Raw genomic sequence first — 23364 nt, 5'->3', positions numbered from 1 at the left:
TGTCAAAGTGCAGAAATTCCCGTGCTTATTCTTTTCCCATGATTTTCTTGTTTCTCTGCTGTTTCTTGATTAAGGCAGCTCCTGCCTGGCAGTCCCAGAGACACATTTTGACTCTAGCAAGTTCCCTGGGGGGGTCTCTGGGAGACCCAGATGAGAATGAGGTGTGACGCTTTACACGCTGGTCACAGAGCCCAGCCCATTCGCAGGCACTGGGAGGAAACAACTGTAACCACACAGACCCTGTCTTGGAGAGGGGGGTCCCCCCAAGGATTAGAACTGGAGGGCACCTGGGCCACTGGGAGGCCACCCCAGAAAGCTGCAGGCGAGCAGTAGGTGCAGTGGGATAGGGAAGGAAAGACAGACGATACAGGGGATGTTGATGGACAGGTCACCTCTTTGGGGACCTGGGGTGCCCTGGGAAGCTGTGATGACAGGCCTCAGAGTTGTGCCATCCAAGAGATGAGGCAGGTGGAGTGCTTATCCACGGTCGTTGGCTTAGGTCTGTTCCCAAAGCCGAACGCACTTGTGGTCAGAGTCCTCAGGCAGAGAGAGACACACGTGTCTGGGACCAGAACCTGCAGCAGGGGGACTGCTGAGCGCTGAGGGGCCCCTATGGTGGTGCCGCGCCAGACACTAGGAATGCAGGACAGAGGTCTTGCCCTCTTTTCCCATCCTCCTCCTTATGGGTGCAGATTTGCAAGATGCTATAGGAGGTGCTCTTGGTCACCTGGTCTGTCTGCCTGCTCACCTTCTCAGGCATCACGGGCCAGGGAAGAAGGAATCAGGGTTCACTTCCCTGTTTGGGGGAATCTGAGGGGGATATAGATGAGGCACTTGGCGTTGTCATCAATGAAAGGGAAAAGAAAGAGGGCTGATCCAGAAATCCCTCAACGCACTGGGCACAGAAGCTAAGGCCTGGGTTGACCACCTGCCAGGGTGGAGGTCAGCAGTGAAAGCCTGCAGTAATTCTACAGTTTTCAGCCTCCTCCTGGGGGTTGTCCATTAGAAGCCAAGATGTGACCACAAGACAAAATCAACCATGGCTTCTCTTGCAAGCGCAGTGAGGGGCTGGGGCATAGGAAGAGGGCATCGTTGCAGCCTGGGGGCCAGCGCTGTATCTCATTCCTTCTCATTACCCAGCAATAAATCCATTGCCGGTCTTCCTCCTTCCCTCTGTCTCTGGGTCTGTCTGGCTTCTCTCTGCTTCTCCCTGTGGGCTTCTGTTCCCATTCGCTCTTTCTCTCTCCCTCTCTCTGTCTTCTCTCTCTCTGTCTCTCTCTGTCTCTCTCTCATGCTCTCACTCTGTGTGTTTGCATGTGTGTGTGTGTGTGTGTGTGTGTGTGTGTGTGCGCCACTGGGTGTCTAAGATGTTCATCACCATCTCCTGTCTCAGCCCTCTCTCCTCCTTCTCTTTCCACCTCATCCCATCTCCTTAGGCTGCTTCCCCCACCTCCTTTGGAGACCTGTGTACCCCACTGGGAAGGCTTGGAGTTTCAGCACCGGGAGCTGCATAAGTAACCAGCAGGAGGGCACAGGGCATAAGTATCCAGGTGGCACGCTGCCTGTGCAGGCAGTGGACCTGGGCCTGACAGCCTCATCCATTGCCAGAGGCTGCTCCCAGCGTCAGGCACCAGCAGCCTTCCCCTCCACCCGCCTCCTTTTAGCCATGATCAACATTTCAAAAGCGAATACACAGGCCTACAGTAGGTTCCTATAATTCACCCAAGGGTTGCGCCTGCCTGCCACTGGGAGACAAGCCGCATTCTTCTCTCTGAGTGAGCTATTTTTAAGACTGCTGCCCCCCCACCCTCGTTTCCAGTTCCCATTTCAGTCCAAGCACTGAATTAGATTCTTTCTTCATTTTGTAGGCTCCCCCTCTCTGTTATTATATAAAACCATTTCAGCCCTTAAGGAGTTGGCATCTGACATCCGCAGCTTCTGAATCCCTAGAACAGAGAAGGGAAGGAATAAACAGTAGGGAGGGAAAGAAATGTTCTGTTTCCGCTCCAGCAACATGAATCGTCAGAGTTAAATAGCAACAAAGTATTTGGTGTTAATCTTTAATATTCCCAGGAACTTGTCACCTCCTTCTTCAATCCCGGAGCTGCCGTTCTCCAAGTGATTCTGGCGCCTCTCACAAGGTATCACACCTTCTATTATGCTCTAAAAAAAGTACCCACCAGAGGGGAGTTCGTGGTGATTAGACTGCCAAAAAAAGGGGAAGGTGCTCGTTGCTATTTACAAGGAAATGACTGAAAAGGATGAGCCACGATTCCTTTGCCGTCAATCTCGCCTATTTTAAGCAGACCCTTCCTGAGCTCATCCTCTGATGTTATGTCTCCCTTCCTCAGGCTCCAGAGCCAGCGGGTGGTGTTTGACAAATATCTAGGGATGCAGGTGACATTTGGGGGGACAACTAGGAGTCTGCGCAAGCTGGCAATTACAGAGTCATGAGTACACAGGTAGAGCTAAAGCCAAGGGAGCAGATAAGATAAATAGTGTTAAGGTGATCGTGCAGATGACCGAGGAAACGGGGATGTGACCAAGTCCTCTGGCACTTCTACATTTAATGATGGATAGTGTGGGACTTCCCTGGTGGCGCAGTGGTTAAGAATCCACCTGCCAACGCAGGGGACATAGGTTCGAGCCCTGGTCCGGGAAGATCCCACATGCCGCGGAGCAGCTGAGCCCGTGTGCCACAACTACTGAGCCTGCGCTCTAGAGCCCATGAGCCACAACTACTGAGCCCGCATGCCACAACTACTGAAGCCCGTGCGCCTAGAGCCCGTGCTACACAACGAGAGAAGCCACCGCAATGGAGAACCTCGCACACGGCGACAAAGAGTAGCCCCCGCTCGTCGCAACTAGAGAAAGCCTGTGCATAGCAACAAAGACCCAATGCAGCCAAATAAATAAATTTATATTAAAAAAAATGATGGATAGAGTAAGAGGACCCCAAAAGGTAGACTGAAAACCATTGGAGGTGTAGCAGAATATTGTGTCACAGAAGCCAGAAAACACCCTGGAGAGCAATCCTCCACCAGTGAGGGACCAGAGTTCATGAATAAATGCCCCAACTTCCTCCCTGGTGGACTGAGCCCCACTTGCCTACAGAGGTGACCTGCTCACTTACTCACCCTGGATCAGCTCCCTTCCCTCCCCTGTCCTACTTCTCCAAACTCCTCCTACCTCGATCTGCTTTGGGGGCCCCCTACACTAAGACAGGGCCTCGATAAGCACTCTGAGAGTGTTATTATGATGCTGTTTCTATGACTCCACACTTTGTTTAGGGCAGGCTAAAGTTGGAGCCTCCCCTCAGGGCCCCAGCCGCAGACTGAGGGCTTTATTACAAAACTCATAGGCCTGTATTTCCAGGTCACATCGTCCACGCTCCTGCCGGCTCTGGCTATGACTGATCAGACTACTCCCTAAATTTAAAGCCCCGTTGAGCTACGACAACCACCACCAAAAAAAAGGGAAAAGAAGAAAGAAAGAGAGAGAGAGAGAGAGAGAGAGAGGAAAGAAAGAAAGGAAGGAAGGAAGGAAGGAAGGAAGGAAGAAAATAAGAGAAAGAAAGAAAGAAAGGAAAGAAAGAAAGAAAACTCACCAGACACTCCTAAGAAAAAAATAAAATCTATGTCTCTGATGGCGAGGTCAGGAGATATTTTATTTTCACACATTTATGCTGTACCTTCACAGGCTGAACCCATGAATCTTCGGTCTTTATCTTGAAATATGTATTAAATGGACATTAAACTGAGCGATAGTGATCCCTTCTCAGAAGCGCCTCAGGCCTCATTGGGAGGAAGCAATTGGGAATGCTGAGCCCACGAGGCAGGAAGGCAGCTCTCCTGGGGATGCCAGGGGGGGGTGCCTCTGGTCCATGGTGCAAATCCCACTCAGCACCTGCTGCCTCAGTTGATCCCCAGGAAAATCAAGCCACACAGGGAGCCTGGCCTTTCACTCCTCACTCTCCCCAGCATTTAAAGGAAGCACTGTTTATGGGAGTTGCCTTCCTGGGGATAGACAATGTTGAGGCAAGAAGTTGCTTTGAGGTTGAACTTTAGTGCTTCCAATATTACCTCAACCTAGATCTGAAAGTTTGGCTTACCACGTTAAGTCTGTGTCTGTGTTCTAGAAAGATAAAGCAGGACAGAGAGAATGATGACGAGCTAAAGAATAAAGCCTACTTCATCTTGCTCCCCATTTGTGTCAAGAAAATTTACAGTGATTCTTAACCTTTTTTGGGTCAATGACACCTGAGGCACTGATGAAAGCTCTGGACCTCGTCCCCGGAAACATACACATTTACCCAAACACGGGAAGTGCCGCCTACTGGCCCTCAGATGAAGGACCTCCGCTAAATAAGGAGGAGGACGAAGGGTGGAAGTAAGAAAGAACAGCAAGAAGAAAGAAAAGGGGAAAAGAAGGGGAAATGCTTGAATGGCACTTTACAGTTTAAAATCACCTTCACATATGTTAACTGGTGCTCGCCACAGGAGAACTGTGGGCTGGGTCATTCGGCCACAGGAGGGGCTCCCAAGCCCAACCTGGGGGCGGAACGGCTCCAAGAATCTTGGAAGAGGTGCCTCCAAGGTGAGATCCCAAAAGAGGAGTAGGAATCCACCAACCAAGAGGGGAAGAAAGAGGACGCAAGCCTCAGAGACAAGCAGGTGGAAAGGTCTGGAGGTAAGAGAAATGGAAAGACAGGGGTGGGTTAGAGGCTATTTAGGCTTCGTTAATGATTCGTGACTGAACGGTTAAGGCTGGGTGAGGGGGAAAAGGAACACCAAGGCTCTGCTTGGTCAACTGAGTGTAGGATGGTCATGGTCATGATTTTATTTTTTTCTTAGGAGTGTCTGGTGAGTTTCCTTTCTTTCTTTCTTTTCTTTCTTTCTTTCTTTCTTTCTTTTCTTCCTTCCTTTCTTTTTTTTCTTTCTCTCTTTCTTTTTTTTCTTTCTTTCTTTTTGTTTGTTTGTTTCTTTCTTTCTGTAAAATTAATTAGAAAAATATTTATGAATTTTATAAATATTTTCCAACCATAAAATCATGACCAGTAGGCCTAGAAGAGACTTCAGAGAGTGTCTCGGCCAATATCTTCACCGTCACCCGAGCGAGGCTGTAAAAAAGGGGGCCCGTTTTCCATCCACAGGCAATGAGGTTGCAGAGGTAGGGACCAGCAAGGTTGTGGAGGGAGTGAGCCGAACCAAGATTCTAGGACGTTCATTCACCAATGGAGTGCTGGATGGACTGGTGGGAAAAGACTGAAGAAAGATTGCAGGAAGAATGATTTTCCTTTAAGCCTTGGGAGCCAGAAGAGACTCAGTCCGTAACTGTGGCCTTCTGAGGGTCACATCACCACTGTGGGACCCCGTTGCTACCTGTAAAAGGGGAGATCTTGACATTTGTCTCAGGAGTTGAATGAGACAGCATCTCAGTGCCTGGCACATAGTAGGTGCTTCATAAACACTCACTTCTTTGTGACATCCCCAATCTGCCTCGCCACCCACTTCACCTCTGCCTTCCTAAGTTCCTATTACTGGAACCACAGCTCCATGCACAGTTTTTCCAGCTCTCTAAGCCCACCGTCTCCAGTCCCCAGTTCAATCACTCATAACCCTTCTCACCCCTTTGCTTTCCTCCACGGGGCCGCTGTGTCTGAGAAGCATATAAATGTGCATGGCCGGGGATGACAATGCGATTGTCTGACTGGGCGTTTTCGGGTCAACGTGTAGAAGCCTGTAAAGTCTGCCTCCCACCCCATTTTAAGAGGACACACTGGCTTGGGTCTGTTAGGAAGACTCCTCTAATGTACTAATTACGGCCCCACTAATTACACAGGAGGGTTTCTGGCAGCATTATGAGAAGGGATGGGCACCGAGCAGCCAGGAAAAGGAATGATGAGTTCGGCTTTTGCCTCACACTTAAGTCCAGTCTGAATTTCAGAAAAGACTTTCCTTTATCCTCTGCATACAAGGGATGGGATTTTCCAGCCTCTGATAAAACAGGCTTCAGGAAGAGCCAGGGGAAGGTCACCCCCACATTCAGTGCAGGGGAAGGTCACTCCCACGTTCAATGTCCGCTTCCTATTGCAGGTGCATTGCAATGCAAAAGAAAAATGGTTTTCTGAAAATTAAGGAAATGTGGCATCTGCTTTGCACTCACAAAAGGAAGAGAGGGCTTGGAAGCCCAGAACTTGGGCCCAGGACGAGGACCCATTCTGCCTGCCCTCACTACCCCAGGAGCTCCCCTCTGGATCCAGGACCCCCGTATACCTCCAGAAAACCCATCAGGCCCAAACTCCAGAGAAGCCAGCCCACCCCCAGGGAAACCATTATCCCCTGGGATCAGCAACTGAAGCCTTCCCAGGAGTGGTCAGCGACCACCAACTGCCAAGGGAAGGCCCCCAGGTCACCTGATTGTCTGTGCAAAGTGGACACCCAGAGCCATCCAAGGACAATCCACACCCACACCCCACCCCTCGAGGCTTTGGCAACTGCAACCAAGACTCCCGTCTGCTGCCCTGGACCCGAGACTCCTCAGGGAGGATGAATCTGTAAAAAATACGTGTGGCTCAAAAACATGTGGCATTTATTTATAAGGTGGTGCTAACAAATAGCTCATTTATCCTGAGAAAAAATGGGCCACCTGAGTGTCTTCAGGCTATTTGAAATAATCTAATGGGATCTTTTAATATGTTTAATAAGATTTTTAATAATCTAAAGAACACATGTTCACGGTAGGAAAATGAAAATTAAGAACTCTTGCACACAAATGACGCACATGTCCACAAAGGCACGTGCCCAAGAATGTTCTTTGCAACATTGTTTGAGATCGTCAATAAATAGAAGCTACTTAAATGTCCAACAAGGTGGAAAGGGTTGCGGAAACTAAGGTCCACCCTTGCAACGTGGAAACAGGTTGTTGATAGAGTCAGATGTAGAACAATATACACGGTATGGAAAAATTACTTAAAATTCCATGGATGGAAAAATTACTTTAAAAGTTTTTATGCATTTAGCACTATTTACTATAACCTGGACATGGAAGCAACCTAAGTGTCCACTGACAGATGAATGGATAAAGAAGAAAGAAACAAAATTGAGTTATGTGTAGTAAGGTGGATGGACCTAGAGTCTGTCATACAGAGTGAAGTAAGTCAGAAAGAGAAAGACACATACCGTACGCTAACACATGTATATGGAATCTAAAAAAAAAAATGGCTCTGATGAACCTAGGGGCAGGACAGGAACAAAGACACAGATGTAGAGAATGGACTTGAGGACACGGGGAGGGGGAAGGGTAAGCCGTGACAAAGTGAGAGAGTGGCATGGACATATATACACTACCAAATGTAAAATAGATAGCTGGTGGGAAGCAGCTGCAAGGCACAGGGAGATCAGCTCGGTGCTTTGCAACCACCTAGAGGTGTGGGATGGGGGGGGAGGGAGATGCAAGAGCAAGGGGGTATGGGGATATACGTATGCATATAGCTGATTCACTTTGTTATACAGCAGAAACTAACACAACACTGTGAAGCAATTACACTCCAATAAAGATGTTTAAAAAAAGTTTTTATGCATTTACAAACAGAGAAAAATTGTCTGGAAAGAAACCCACCTAATGGATATATGTTACCCGCAAGGAGGAGTTAGGGAGGGGTGAGAAGAGTGGAAGCCTTTGTTTTAGCTTATATACATCTGAATTCTTTGAAAGTCTTACTTTTCTAACTCGAAGAAAATGAGAAAACCCACATTAGCAATAAATAAAGAAAAACTATGCACAATAAAAACCTAGAAATAACTCTGGTTAGTGCATATGTCCTCTTCTGAGTTTTGCTACACAAATAAGATCGTCTTCATAGCTTAAATTTGCCTTCAAACAATATATCATGCACTTCTTTCCAAGTCAGTAAGCAAACATATTTTTAGGAATCACCTCATAGTCCATTGCGTATTTAAACAATTCCTCATTAGTAAACATTTAGGTTGTTTCTAATTTCTTTCTTTTTCAAACAAAAACAATGCAGTAATGAGCATCCTTATTGCTAGATTGTTGCACATAATCACAATTATGTCCGTAGAACTAATTCCTAGAAGTAAAAATTGTTGGGTGAAAAGGCATGTGTATTTTAAGTTTTTTTTTTTTAGTAAATTTATTTATTTATTTTTGGCTGCGTTGGGTCTTCGTTGCTGCGCGCGGGCTTTTCTCTGGTTGCAGCGAGTGGGGGCTACTCTTCGTTGCAGTGCGCGCAGGGGCTTCTCATTGCGGTGGCTTCTCTTGCTGCGGAGCATGGGCTCTAGGCGGGCAGGCTTCAGTAGTTGTGGCATGCAGGCTCAGTCGTCGTGGCTCGCGGGCTCTAGAGCACAGGCTCAGTGGTTGTGGCACACGGGCTTAGTCGCTCCGCGGCATGTGGGATCTTCCCGGACCAGGGCTCGAACCCGTGTCCCCTGCATTGGCAGGTGGATTCTTAATCTCTGCGCCACCAGGGAAGTCCCTATTTTAAGATTCTTAATGCATATGGTAAAATTGCCCTCCAGAAAGGTCACAAGATCTATAATCCCACGAAAACTCTGAAAACTGTAAATGCTTTAATAAGTTTAACAACGAAAGTCATTTGGTGGCTCACCCTGACCTGAATGGACACGAGGCTATTTACGGCTTTATTTGTCCCACGTAGTATGAGTATTTGTACATTTCATGCAGACACATAAATGTATATATTGCCCTAGTTCCTACAGGGAGTGTTATATAATTTATACATCATGTTGCTTTTCAAAAATCTGAAAAATTCTAAATTCCAGCAACTTCTGTCCCCAAGAGTTTCAGGTAATGGATTGTGGACCAGTGTTAATTTATGCTTCCCCCGGCGGTGTATGAGAGGGCCGTTTTCTTCATGTGCTCACCAATAAGTTGTTTTCATCTTTGCCAACCTGATTTTTAACAAACTTAAATGAGGTGGGGCACTTTTCCTGAGTTTTCGGACCATTTGAATGCCTCCTCGCTTAGCCTGTCAGCTGCTGTCAGTAGCTCTGAGCTCCTCGGCTCTGGCGCCCCTTGGGGAGGCCTTGGGCTTCTGAGCCTCTGCACATTCATGCTGCTGCTGACCACCTCTGCACACCCCCTCAGGGACCACTGGCCCAGACTCCCCACATCAGCTCTTCCTCTGCCTTTATGGGAAGCTTCTCACCCTCTGCCTCCTGATGTCTGGTTATCACATCCAGCAGGCTGGAAGGGTCACCATTCTCTTCTAACTCATCCAGTTATTGGGTGGAGGAGTGGTCCCACGGCAGAGAGACAGGACCCCTGGTAACACCATTACTATAGGAAGTTGTCTTGTTTTCAGGAGGCCTACGTCTCTGAAGGGGGTTGCTGGGTCGGTGTCGATTCTACTGAAGCCTCACTCTGACCATAACCCACACCTCTGTCACTGAGTCTGACCCACCTTACCAGAGTCATTCTGCACATGGGGTGATTTTTTCTACCACTGTCATTTATACCAGTCCAAATGACCATGAAATTATAGATAGAGCCGTTCAGGGAGACTGATCCCAGCTGTCTGGCCCCATCACCTGATATCGCTGGGGTCCAGAGGGCTGGAGGAGAGCCAGGAGGCTGGCTCAAAGGAGCACCTGGGGGGAGGTACTGGGGGCAAGGTATACCAGCAGGAACATGACACTGATGTCCAGGACCATGGACCATCATAGCTGCCCCAGGTATCTAGAAGCTGATGGCTATGCCTGCCTCACTAAAACACCTTTGAAGCAGAGGATCAGCCCCTGGCTGACGCGTGCAGATGCCTGCCTCCGGCCCAAGCCCGGAGCCTGTCATGGAATCACCCGCAGGCTAGACCAAGGTATCGGGAACACAATCGTAGGGGCTCCAATCAGAGATGCATCCCAGAGAGCACTGCTCGAGCCTGGGGAAAGGACATCTGAATCCCGATAAAGCACGTCCCTGAGAACCTACAGAAGCAGCTGCAGCCAGTGTAGACAGGAACAACCAAAAAAAAAAAAAAGAGTCTTGACGCAGAGCCTTCAAGAAGACATGTGCAGTCATCCATGCCCTCAGGACAAAGTGTATCTGATGGCCCAAGACCACGTAAGCAGGCTTTGGGAAGTGGGCCAACGGGATATGCGGGTATTTCTAAAAGCAGTGTATTCTCCTGGCTCTTAATCTGGGATACTAACTGGGTTTATACATTGGTCCTAGCACTTCGGTAAGCTATGTAAATTTTCTGTGCCTAACTTTTCTCATCTATAGAGTGGGGATAGTTATTAGGGTCAAAAGAGATCTTATGGGTAAGATACGTGAAACAGTGCCTGGTGCGTAGTAAGCGCTCAATAAATGTAAGCTGTTGTTGTTGTTGTTTTATTGTTACTTTGAAGAGTAAAAATGTCTTTGATCCGGAGCCTCAAAGCTCGCTATGGAAAGCAGTAGGAAAAGAACAAGAAACAAAGAAGGTGTCATTATCAAGGCTGGAGTTCTGATTGCCAGACCACAGGAAATCTCTAATTTCTTCTGGTTAATAAAATTAATATGAGATGATACAGAAGAAGGGGTTGCGTCCCAAGACAACAGAAGGGGAATACACAGCAACTGAGGGGACTGCAAGGAAACCCACCAGGACCCTGGTGTCTGGGCAGGCGAGCCCTTAACCTACAGATGGAACTGCTGCCTGCAATCCCAGGGACGTGCAGGGGGAGGGTTGCTGGTGGCATAGGACAAGCCATTAAGAGGGCATGAGCATATGCAAAAAAGAGTAAGTTTAGAATGAGAACTGTTCTCTAAAACTGCAAAAGTTAAAGGCACTTAGAAAAAGTTGGAAGACTGAAAGGTGTTAAAAGAGGGCAGAGAGCTGAGGCATCTCTACCTTGCACGGGAATGGTCTTAGTAGGTGAAGTCTTTCCCCGAGGGAAATATGGAAACAAAGATAAAATGGATTCAGTGCTCAGTGTATCAGTGAAATGTCACAAGTCTCCATAATTTTTGCCTCTCCATGGCCAACCCTGAGCCCCACCCAGAATGTGCCTGGGTTGGGAGGGCTGGGGCCTGTGGGCTGAAGCTTCCCCCATCATGGAGAGGCAGTCAGCCTGGAACCCTGGGGAGGGGGCTCAGGGAGGTGCGGGGCAGTGGTGGGTCTGGACCAGGAGGGGCGCAGGGCTTGTTTAATGAACAAGCAGCCACTTGATCAATTTCAGGTGTTCATTCTCCACTCTGGGCAGCAGGTCTGGGCTCTGTGTGGACAGCCTTGTTATCCACCCTCACCCCATGAAAGCCAGCCACAGAGACAGAGAAGTGTCTGTGGCCCGCTTACCAATTTTATAAGTGGCAGGACTTGACTTGTTGTTCTATAAATGTCAATTATGCCCACCCTTGGTAAAATTGGTAAGAAACATAACACCACAAAAAGGAGGAGGCTCTGATTCTGAAGAGATACCAACAGTGGCTCCAACCCACCAATTTTAGGATATAAAAGACCTTCTTAGAGTTAAGGGCATATCATCAAAGAGTTGCAAAGGATTATTTCAGGTTAACAAAATCCCTTTAGGAATTTCCAAGCTAGAGTTCTAAAATAAAATGGTGGGACTTCCCTGGTGGCGCAGTGGTTGAGAATCTGCCTGCAAATGCAGGGGACACGGATTCGAGCCCTGGTCCGGGAAGATCCCACATGCCACGGAGCAACTAAGCCCTTGCACCACAACTACTGAGCCTGCGCTCTACGGCCCGCGAGGCACAACTACTGAGCCTGCGTGCCACAACTCCTGAAGCCTGTGCACCTAGAGCCCGTGCTCTGCCACAAGAGAAGCCACCGCAATGATAAGCCCACGCTCCACAACAAAGAGTAGCCCCCGCTCATCACAACTAGAGAAAGCCTGTGTGCAGCAACGAAGACCCAATGCAGCCAAAAATAAATAAATAAATAAATTTATTTAAAAATAAATAAAATGGCAAAAGGGAGAGGGACACAAAACATTACTACTTATTTTCTATGGGTGTGGGTGTACACATATGAATACATGCACACGCAAATACTAAAGAGTGAGTATTTGCTGAACATTAATTCAATTTGATCTATCACTATGTATATGAACACAATATATAGAGAAAAAGGACTCTGGGAGCAAATATACCAAAAATGTCAATAATGGGATTGTGCAAGGTAGGATTCAGGTGATCATTTTCTTTTTTGAATTTTTCTCCATTTTTCAAATTTCCAATGTTTTGGGTTTTGTTTTCGTTTTTTAGAGAAAATGTTAGATCTCAATGCCCTTGACCTTGACCTTGACCTTGTACCTATGTATCCACCTTGTCCCGAGCAACCTCACGTGAGCCATGTGTGAGGAAATACAGCAACTAAGCCCAAAAAAGTCCTGCCGTGTCTTTCTCCCACTCTGATTGCTCACAAAACAAAAATGAATTTTTCCATGGTAACCTACAGCTGCCTCGGTTAGACACAGAGGCCACTGGCAACTTTTAAGTAGCAGCTTCATGCCCTGCTCCTCTTCATGTATACAACTCGAGAGAAAAGTCGGGAAAAGGTAGAGCACACTGTTGTGACTACGTCGGTTCAAACTGGCCATGGCTATCTGGCTGGTGAGATCAAAGATGACTACTATCTTTTTTCTTTTCACTCTTGTTATAATATGAATTTTTAAAATAATAACATGTATTGGTTATAGAGCCATATGAAAAAAAATAGTTTTATTTTAGGGGGGAGAAAAAAGTAAAACCTCGTTGCCTCTCTATGCCCTCAGGAGAAAAATTCAATATCTTGACACAGCTTACACGGCCCCACGTGATCTTGTCTCTGATTATTCAGTGACATTTTAAGTATTTGGTTGAACCATATGATGTTGCAGTTTTTCTTAGTCAAAAGTGGTCAGTTATTGGCAACTTTATTTGCTTGAGCTCACCCAAGGCCCTTATTCTCAACCCGATGCTGCTTCCTCGGCCTGCAAAACCCAACCCCTGCCCACCCCCATCTTTCCCTACCTCCCCTCACCACTTCTGCCTTGCTAACTCCTGCCTTTTCTTCAAGTCTTCTGGTCTCTCTGTCATTTCTTCCAAGAAGCTTCGGATTCTGGATTAGGCACCCCTCCTATGGGCTTCCCAAGCATCTGTCCTCATTCACTCAACAGATCATTATTAAGCACCTATTACATGCCCACTGAATTCCAGACAGTAGGGACACAGTAATGACCAAGTCAGTGACCCCTAGTCCTACTGTACAGTAGTCCTGTCGGGTTCTTATTTCTAATCTCCACTAAACCCTGAACTCTTCTAGGTCAAACTGCATGTCTTGTACACCATGAAACAGCCACAGCTCCATGTACCTGACACATAATAATCACATACTCATTGAATGAAAAATAAATGAATTACTCAAATTTATCAAAGTAGTATTTAACTGATTTTATTTCTCTTTCTGTTCCAGTTTTTTTTTTTTTTTTTTTTAAGGTTATTGCTCTCACGATTTATCTTCTGACAAAAGGAAACAGCTGATAAAAGAAGCCCTCCTTTGTTCTGGATTTCCTGGCCGGGTCGCGCAAGTCCTGTTTGTTTTGACCGCCTCTGGAGTGCTTGCTGGGTGAGGTCAGGGAAGGGAAGGAGAACGCCGCCCGCCTGTTGTTGGAGCCACAGGAAGCCAGCTGCAAGCTCCGCTGTGTGGAGAGGAGGCGGGGGTTTGGGAGAACAAACCCCAGCCTGAGGAGAAGTGTGTCCTTAACGCCTATGCCAGCCTCAGGACCTGCCCAGCAAAAGCAGGCCATACATATTCAGGTCCCAGAATTGGAGGGCACCAGGGAAATAAAGACAACAAACAGAGTCAGCACTTGCGAAGATCACAGAGCCAGGCAACAGCAAAGCTGAGGGTCCAGCCCTAACTTGCGACCCCAAAGTCCTTGCGTTTTCCTGGAACAGAGCTGGGGGCAGGGTGGGGGCTGGTATCTAAAACTCATAGCTCCTGGCTGCCATTCAAACTACATGACTTTGGGTGATCAACCCACCCACCGTTATTCACTGAATACCTATTATGTTCCAACACCTGTCCAGGTAGGCTGTAGTGGGAGAGGCAAATTCCCACCCTTGGAAATCCCCACGGTGGGAGTGATATGATTTGTGGCGTCCATAAAGTTATGCAACTCACCTGGGTGAATCAGAGTCTGAGGCTCTGGAAGCCTTTGAAGGGGGAGGTGGCCTCTTCAGCCTGCCCCTCCCAGAAGCTCTGAGTTCAGTCCTTCCAACCTGAAGCATAGGCTCTGCTCCCTGAGTCCCGCCTCCTCATGGTGGAAACTTTTACTTGTCTGAAGCATGTAGGAGTCCTGAGAACCCAGACAGCAGAGCAGAGGGGAAGGGAATACCCCAGTTGGCCATCTACAGTGGGCCAGGCCCTGGGTCAAGGCCTAAACACGCTATGTCCTTTCATCCTCGATTCAGTTTTTTACTGATTAAGAGACTGAAGCTTTAAAGAGAGTGGAGAGGACTGAGTTCTGGAGTGTCTGCTGCGAGCCCCCCAGGACTGTATTGCTTCCTTACATTCATTATGCACTGGCACAGGGATCCCAACCACACCTTCTATAACAAGTGGTCCAAGGCACTTCAGTTTGTCCATACTGGACAGCACGGATTTTGGAGAACATTTCCATCATCTCAGACAGTTCTATTAGACAGCAGTGAACTAAGCCATGAGAGCAGGCAGCTCAGAAAAGCCCTTTTCCACCCCCTGCATCTTCTACTCTCATCCCTTGCAAAAGTGGTCGTGGAGAAGGGGATGTTGCAGCTGCTCAATAAATATTTTCAGAATAAATGGGGAAGATCTGGTCTGAAAAGCAAGAAGGAAGTGGGTGAAGAGGTGTGAGTAAGCCCGAATTAATTGAGAAAGGCTCACTACATGGTGGAGAGCTTGGGCAGACCGAAAGGTCCTTCCTTCGTCACCCATCCTCACCCATGAAAACACAGTAATGAATGGTGACATAATTTATTGGAGCAATAAAGTCCATACCTACCCGTCACTTCTTCAGATGCCTCATGTCTGACTGTGGGCATTTGCAGTAAAGCATTCCATCCGGACCAAACGGTGGTTAGCTCTGATGCGGGCAAGAGCGCCTGGTTAAAGTGAGAGCTAGGATCCTGGAGTTCCTGGAACCCAGTTCCTTTATGCTACTGATGGGGAAACTGAGGCCTCATCTATGGTCACACAGCTAGATGGAGGCAGAGCTGTTCTCCTGCTCACTTGCCACTTGGAATTCAGGCCAGCGTGAGAGCAGACGCTCCTTGTCAGGACAAAGGAGAAGGAAACTCAGGTGGCCAGAGAGCCAAGACTGAGATGAAGTTGATGAAGAAACCAGGAACAAAATAAGACAGTGGGTTGGGAACAACCCCAGAGCGGTAGGGTCGACCAGACGCACGCTAAGAAGGGGACGGCAATCGGAAGGAAGATCCAAGTCTGGCAGTATCCAGTGTTGGTGAGGAGGATGGAAATGGTCACTCTTGTACACTGCTGGTGAGACTGCACTGGTGGGGCCCTTCAGAGGACAATTTAACATTGTCTAGTAGAATTTAAAATGTGCATCCCCGTGACTCAGAAATCTCACTACTTCTCTAGGGAAATATTTGCACATGTGCACAGAAATAGACATAAAACTTCATGGCAGCGTTTCCTACGATCATGAGAAACTAGAAAAAACTTAGATGTCCAACCACGGGGATGGATCCAACGAAAGCAGTGTATCCACGCTAAGGGAATACTACGAAGCAATTAAATAGAGCATGGAGGGTCCATCCAGGGCCACCACATCACACACCATATCTTTGAATGAATTAGAATAGTCAGAAAAGGACAGCCTTCTCTTTGGGTTAAGCTAGCAGAGATGGGCTGGGTTTCAGCCTCCCTCATGCCCTCCAGGCTGTGTTACCAGAGAGAGAGCTCTGAGTTCAGTCCTTCCAACCTGAAGGACCAGGTCAAATGGAAAAACAAGTTGTAGAAGAGTGTGCAAAACAGAATGCCTTTAATAAATTTAAACACACATTCTTTATATTTTCTATGGGGACATAAATACATAGCATGCATGTTGATGAGTAGAAAAAGAACTAGGGGGTACACGTCTTCCTGCAATAGCTATTACTTCTTTAGTGGGAGGGTGGCACTGTTTGTCAAAGGGGTCTGTAATCTTATCCAAAGTGTTTTGCTTTGATGTTTCACAAGGAGAATGCATTTCTTTATCATTTGTATAATTAACTTTTAAATTAAAAACTAAAAAATGGAAAGTTGGGAAGTTGGGTTTTGGGGACAGAAGAAGAAATGTATGTCATCCTAGGTGACACTCACACCACCATCACCACTAGATTTAAAGGCATCTTGCTCCATGGGCCAAAAACCCACACGAATCCCTTCTGGACCTCAATTTGGAACTCAAGTTTCTAGGGTAGAGAGTGACAGAGTGCTCACGTTGGATGAAAGAAGTTTTTAAAAATCAGAGAAAAGTAAACCTAGTGAGACTCTCTCTTTTAGGTATGCTTGCAGGCAACCTTGGTGAGTTCAGCCTCAGAAATCCCAGCTTTGTCCTCAAGACTGGAAAATAACTGGAGAAAGTGGGGGAAGGAAGTGGGAGTCTCCCCTTTCCCCATCTTCTCCCAGAAGCAGCATTTCCCCCAAAGCAAGGAGTACCTCTGTGCCCCGGTGGAAAATGGTGAGACAGTCAACACAGTCAACTTAAGCAAGATCAAAAGAACCATCCGATGACTTTGGGGGGCTTTATCACAGTGAAAAGAAGGTGAGGGAAGTTGACTCGTCTTGAAATTGTTTTTTAATGGTTTGATTTCACGGTCTTCTTGTTACTTAAGTACCATTCATCTTCCTTTAAATCTCCAGTGGGAGCTTCATATGGCTTGGCAGCTCCATTTCCTCTCAGCCTACCAGATGAGACAAAAGGTCCACTGGTCACTCATCTAGGCAAAGCATATTCGGAGCCATTGGAACCTGCATCACCTGGCAGGCTGTACTGAACCAGAGAGAAATCAAGGCCCCCTTACCACATGAGAGTTGTGTAAGTTGACCCCTTCTTCCCATCCCTCCCCTACTGCCCAGTGTAGACCAGCTAGAAACATGAGCGATGGGAAATAAGGGAAAGGAAGACCATGTTTTCTCTTCCTACTAGTCCTTTGAGCCACAAGTCTAGGCAGCAATGGCAGAGGAGAAATCACAGCACTGGATAGAAGATTGGTGTTTTTATTAGGACCTGGCTGTATTTAATCACTGAAAGTGGCCAGAAAGTTGTGGGCTGTGCCAAGATAAATTAAAGATCAAGAGAAGCAGATATCACAGAGCACAGCAATGGGGAGGAAAAACATGTCTCATGTTTCTATCTCTACCACACTGAGTGTTCCCAATGAACCACTTACATTTGGATTCTCTTAGTTGACCTATTTTTCCTAATCCTTTTGAGCCATTCAAAGCTCATTTTTATGTATCTTTTTAGGGATGAGAAATGAAACCAGAGCTCTCTGTCTCTCCCTTTGCTTTGCTTATATCTGCTTGGTTCATTCTCTCCCACAGCAGACAGGCTTTCTCTGAGTGGTAGAGAATAAGGCCACCTTCTTCTTCAACTTCAACTCCTTTCTGATCCATAACCCCTGGGACAGGGCCCTTCTCCAACTCCAACCAAAAAGTCTCAGAGATGGACCCTGATTGGTCTTGCTTGGGTCACATGATCCCCCAGCAAGGGGTCAGAGTCTTGTAACTGTCACACCCCCTCCCAGGTCATGTGTTTGGAGTTGGGGATGTGCAGTTCGTCAGAGCAGGGATGGGGCATGCTGGAACAAAGTACTGAGCGGGGCCCACGTGATTCTAATGCGCATCTTCAGTAAGTACAGCCTCCATTCTTCTGACATCTTGGAATTCTTGTCTCTCTACTTACTTTAAAAGGATAGTTTAAATCATGTGAGAGTTTAAAAAAAAAACCTTCTTTTAACAGAATCAGGTGATTATGAAACACAATAAAAATGAGTGATAGAAATTTCCATATTTTGGCTTCCTCCTCCCTAAAAGTTATAAAGGCCCATTTGTAACAGAAGAACCTCCCTTTTGCCGTCCTTTTTCTTTCTTTTGACAATAACCAGGGCTCTTAGAAAAGACTCATTCTCTTATTCAGTGAAATTTTATCCACTTATTCATATTTCAAAATATTTGGAAAAGTTAAATTTAAGTAATTTTCTAATATCTAAGCAGGACCTTAAAAAGAATCAATTGCTCTTCAGTCCATTGCATACCCCCAGAGACCTCAAGTTTGGTCTTTAGTTCAAGGTAGCAAAGATTAACTACTAGAACTTCAGGAACTTTGGAGATGTACAGAATAGCATATTGCTAAACATCCCTCTTGCTTTTTGCAAGACTGATCTCAGAAGCTATGTCCTCCCTGACCAGCCACCCATTCCAACCTAAGTGGAACTGATCACGCCCACTTCTGTGTCCCTACCATTGTTCTGAAGTCTACCAATCATAACAGGAAGACTATCATGGTGGAGATAATGGGGGCTGTTTATTTATCCCTCTCTTCCTTCCAGGCTGTGCATTTCTTAGGTTCGTGTCTGATTCACCACTGTGTTCTCTACATGCATTTGAGGGTGTGGCACAGTGGCAGTCTCTGGGGTGGATGGACGGATGATGAAGTTCCTCTTGACGCCGAGAGTGTAGGTGATTCATGAGTATGTGAGCCTATGGATGTGCTAGTGATTCAGGCCATTTTGATGTGGCATTTCCACAAGACCTACAATGAGTGAATAAGTGACGTCCCTGACTGCAGAGGACCCCATCATCAATCTTGTGCCTCAAGCAGGCTCTCAAGGAGACCGAGTCGCTTTGTCCATCTTTGCTTTAGTTGGTTGTACAAGGCACAGCTTGGAGTGTTTCTCTGTTTCCTCGGCGGCTGTGGACCGCACCCGCAGTGTTCACCTGTGAAGCCTCTGCTAGAGCAGAACCAGCGTGCTGCCCCCCCCCCCCAGTAGTGCCAAGCCTCAGGGAATGCTGCCCTCCTGTCTCCCGCCGACAGCCAAGGCTCTGCAGAGCCTCAGAGGCGAGAAAGCAAAGCTCCCCAGAGGCCCAGTGCTCCCTGGCAGGCATCCCCAGGGATTCAGGGCAGGCAGAGAATTGTCTCAGGGGCGGGCTTCCCTCCCACTTGACTGTGGCTCTGTGCAGGGCATGGAGAGGGAGTGGGGCACTGTGTGCAAGGCCGGGGAACCAGAGGAGGGCTGACACTCCTGTGAGACTGCTCGGCTCCCCCGCTTCCAGCCCTGCACAGAATCTCCACATTGCTTCTCCTCCAAGTTCTCCAGAAGCAGTGGTCTCAGGAGGTACAGCCTGGACACCCCCACACACCCAAGGACCTCGGGGTGGGCGGTGCCCTGCCATGCTGAGGCCACGCTGATTTGTAACTCAGCTGAGTTGACATCAAAGCCATCACTGTGCTCATCTAAGTTTTCTCTCCCTGGGCAGCTCATCCACAGCTGGAACTAACCACCCCAGTGCAGACCGTACCCACTCTGAGCCCGCATCTTCAGGGAGGAGCTGCCACTGGGGCCTCCCACAAGCATCCCAAACTCAGCATGTCCCAAAGCTCATCTTCCCCCAAACCTGCTCTTCATCCTGCCTTGGGCAGCGTCACGTTCCAGCCAGAACCGTGAGAGCTGCTCTCCCCACAGTCCCGCTCCTGCACCCAGTCATTCACAAAGCACAGCTGATTCTACCTCTCGACTCACTCATACGCCTTCTCTCCTCGTTCTCCCTCTCCATTTCTGTTGCCCTGTTTGGTCTAGGTGGGTCACCTCTTCCTTGAGCAACTGGGGAGTGCACTGCAGGTCTCCCTCACCCACTGCCTCCTGCCTGACTCTATGGCCCTCTACAGACACCTGTGGGTGTACAATGTCTTCCCTTGTGGTTTTCCAGAAACGTAATTCTGATCCTGCCACCCTCCTGCTGAAAATCTTTGGAAGGCTTGCCCTAGCTTCCAGAAAACTCCAATTCCTCTGTGCTGGGCAGAAGGTTCTATTGATATTTGACCCCTCCTTTTCTTTTGAGCTCACCTCTGGTCAGTCAAATCCCAGGGAGAATGATAATTAGACAAATCAGTCACAGGGAGAGCAAAAGCCTCTGGGCCCATGGCTTTGCCCATTTTAAAGGTCATCCAGGCAGAGGCAGCCGTCCATGCGGGGGAGGCTGGTCAGAGTTGAAGGCTCCCAGCTGCCACTTGAAAGGGCAATAGCAGTTGCCCCAATACGCTGTTCATGCTCCTGCACCCCTTTCAGGATTCCAGGTTCCCAGGAAGCTTATGTCTCTCTCCTCTGCCCACATCTGAGTAACGGGGTAATGATTGATGTTCGCTAAGCTCCTACCGAATGTTCCAGGTACCAGGCTATGCCCTGTCTCATTTAATCTTCACAACACCCCTGTGACGCAGTACAATCGTTACCCTCATTTTACAGATGACCAACTTGAGTCGCAGAGGTCAAGTTGCTTGCCCAAGGTCACATAGACAGAGAGTGGCAGAGCCGGGATTTGTAATCATGGGTATGCCCTACCCTGCCAGGCCATGATGTTTCTTAGGTCCAGGAAGCCAAAGCTCTTCCAAGAGCAGAACGGGGAGGGCGATCTACAGCATGGTGTTTTATTCTTTTGTGTATACTTCTAGCACGGGTAATCAGCAGCTGATTTGGCATCTCTTCTGAAAAGTTGCTTTTGCCCCCTTTGTGGATTTAGGCATCCCGTTGGACAGAAAAAATGCAGAAGTATCTTGGTGGTGAGTTGCAGCTTGGCCTACTGGAAGATCTTGTCTTGGCCAAATTTGGGGAGAAAAAGAGGAAGCTCTACTTGGTCACTCTGATCTCGGAGGCCGCAGGCAGGGAACCTCAGTTCAGAAAGTGACCTCCCACATGCCCAGAAATGAGTTTGATTGTGGATTTAAACCCACTGCCGTGGTTCCACCAGGGACAGGAGGAAGTGTGCTCTGCATCCCAGAGATGGCAGCTGAGAAGTGTGTGTCCTGTGTCTCCCCTTCAATGTGAAGAAAGCCTCGTCATCTCCTACAGATGATAGGAGATGAGACCAGAGCCCACAGGATGCCACAGGGGAGGTCGCGAGAAGCACTGTATTAGGCGTGAAGACCGGCACTTGGGAGCCGAGATGAGATTTCACAGACGTGGCTGATCCCTTAAAAAGTGAATCTCTCAAGCTTCCTGTCTCATCCTTATGGCTCTCCTACATCGATTTGGCTTTGGATTTAAAGTCAGTGAAAACATACAGCATAGGTTATTCAGAAACTGCCTCTAAGGAGGTGGCTGCTTCCTTCACAGTGGAAACATGGAATTTGACCTGTGTTCTTATCCCATCCTGGGCAACGCAGAGGAGCCGGGCTTGAGGATTGGGGATGCAGGAGCGGACCCTAACTGCGGGGCAGTCCACGCAGGGTGGATGTGTATTCCTGGCATTCAGGAGAATGATTTATGACTTCATTTTATGTTTTAATGCTTTCTGTCAGAATTCCAAGAAGCCATAGTGACTGATGGGCAGCACAGAAAGAGGAAGAATGCTGTAGTGGAAACAGCCCAGATGAATGTTTAAAGTGAACAAGCAGTTGTTCAGCAAATGTCTTCTGAGCACCTACCATAGCCTCCTCGCTGATTCCCAGGGAAGCAGAGTTCAGAGCCACCCCCCCCACTTGAAGGACACCGAAGGCTCTGGCAATGCCTGACCTCTCTGGCAGAATGAAGGTTGACAATCCTTCTAACCGGGGTGTGGGGAGGGAAGAGCGTCTTAGAGGAGCCCTGGTTCATGCCAACCCCACCCCAACCAGCAGTGAAGCTTCAGAAAAACTGAGCCGATGAGCTCACCCAGGGCAGAGAGAGACAAGACACAGCTCTTTGCTCTTTCCGGGTTCCAAATCCTGCACAGCCCCGAGCACACAGCAGTTAGACGCGATTCTGGCCCCGCTGATGTCTGCCCGACCTCATCCCTCTGACACCAAGGTGTTCTCCCCACAGGCTACCCAGAGCCTCCTGCAAAACAGCCGAAAAGCCCCGCCTCGAGGAGCTTGGTGTCCATGGCGGGCCCTCCGCCCATTTCCACTCTCTACTCCAGCCTCTCCTTTGAAATAAATGTATTCAGTACAGCGGTACAAAATGGATGAAACAGTTGTTTTTAAATGATTTCATGCCCCTCCCAAAGGCACTCTTTTGTTCTTCTGTTTAATTTTTACATCACCTTGGCAATAACAAACTCGAGGGCGGATTCATCAAAGGAAACTGATAATTGCTAACTGTACATTTTATTTGGTTCATTATTTTGTTAACACCTGATTCCGAAAAATACTCCTTCTGAACAGGGTGGAAGCGGCATAAACATGTTTAGCAACAAAGAGATCCTTTTTTGCATAGAAATAGGTTCATTACCTGCCAGCTGCAGTAAGTGTGTGGGACTTGCTTTGTGGCAGCCAACAACATCTATCAAGCACTTTCCACCTGCCTCCAGGTAAACAAACACCTTATAACCTAAGGGCTTGTTTCTGTTTTGCTTTGCAGAAACGTACCCGTATTGTCCTGGTTGGGATTCCAGATGGGTGGAAAATAGTACAGTACCAGGGACATGGGGTCGAAAAGTGGGCCTGGGGCAGCCCCGAAAGGGCAACAAGGTGTAGGATGTCCTAAGGGTTGGTTGGGGGGAGCATACTGGGAGACCCCTGAATCACTGAGAGCAGTAGAAAGTGTGTGGGATTCATTCCACGTTTATGAAGTACTTCCTATGCGCACAGTCAGCAGCAGAATTCGAATGTATGTAAGTTGTGGGTAGTGGGTACCCGTGGATGCCTCCCAACGTTTTTCAATGCCTTTACTGTGTTTGGGGAAATGCCCTGGTTCATGACTGCCCCCCTCCCGCCCCCACCCAATGCAAGAGAGAAGCTATTTAGAATGCCTCTTGCCCAGCTGCTATTGCTTCTCAGGTGCAGGCACGAGCTAGCCTTCACCAACCTGATACCCACAGGAGGCGTCGATTGGGAAGCTAACGCCATGAAGAGTTTGGTGGTGCGTGGAACCCATTCAGCCGAGCGAAGCGGCAGAGTATCCAGTTCCCTGTGACAAAGGTTCCAAGGAGCATCCCAGCCCCAGACTCGGGTACGTGAACGTGATATTTGCGTCCAGGGATGTATTCTATTTGTGATAGAATCTGGCCACTGTTTTTTGCCGCTGGGCGTTCAGGTTTGTTCCTCTGGACCTCTCAGATTCTCTGAGTTACCTGATAATGCTTGAACAAATTCCTTTTCTGCTGAAACCGGCTAGAATGAGTTTCTGACATTTGCAGTTGGGAACCCACTGTGC

At 47.9% G+C, this 23364-nt stretch overlaps 1 long non-coding RNA gene across 1 annotated transcript; it reads left to right on the top strand.

Annotated features, from left to right (window-relative positions):
- Nucleotides 1–13275: 13275 nt before the first annotated feature.
- Nucleotides 13276–23297, top strand: LOC141279763 (uncharacterized). The gene is made up of 4 exons (XR_012334573.1): nucleotides 13276–16775; nucleotides 16874–17048; nucleotides 20753–22519; nucleotides 23030–23297. It is a non-coding gene; the product is annotated as an uncharacterized lncRNA (long non-coding RNA).
- The last annotated feature ends 67 nt before the right edge of the window (nucleotides 23298–23364 follow it).

The sequence above is a fragment of the Tursiops truncatus genome, chromosome 10 (assembly GCF_011762595.2).
Source record: "Tursiops truncatus isolate mTurTru1 chromosome 10, mTurTru1.mat.Y, whole genome shotgun sequence".
Taxonomy (NCBI): domain Eukaryota; kingdom Metazoa; phylum Chordata; class Mammalia; order Artiodactyla; family Delphinidae; genus Tursiops; species Tursiops truncatus.
This window is presented reverse-complemented; position numbering and strand designations above follow the sequence as displayed.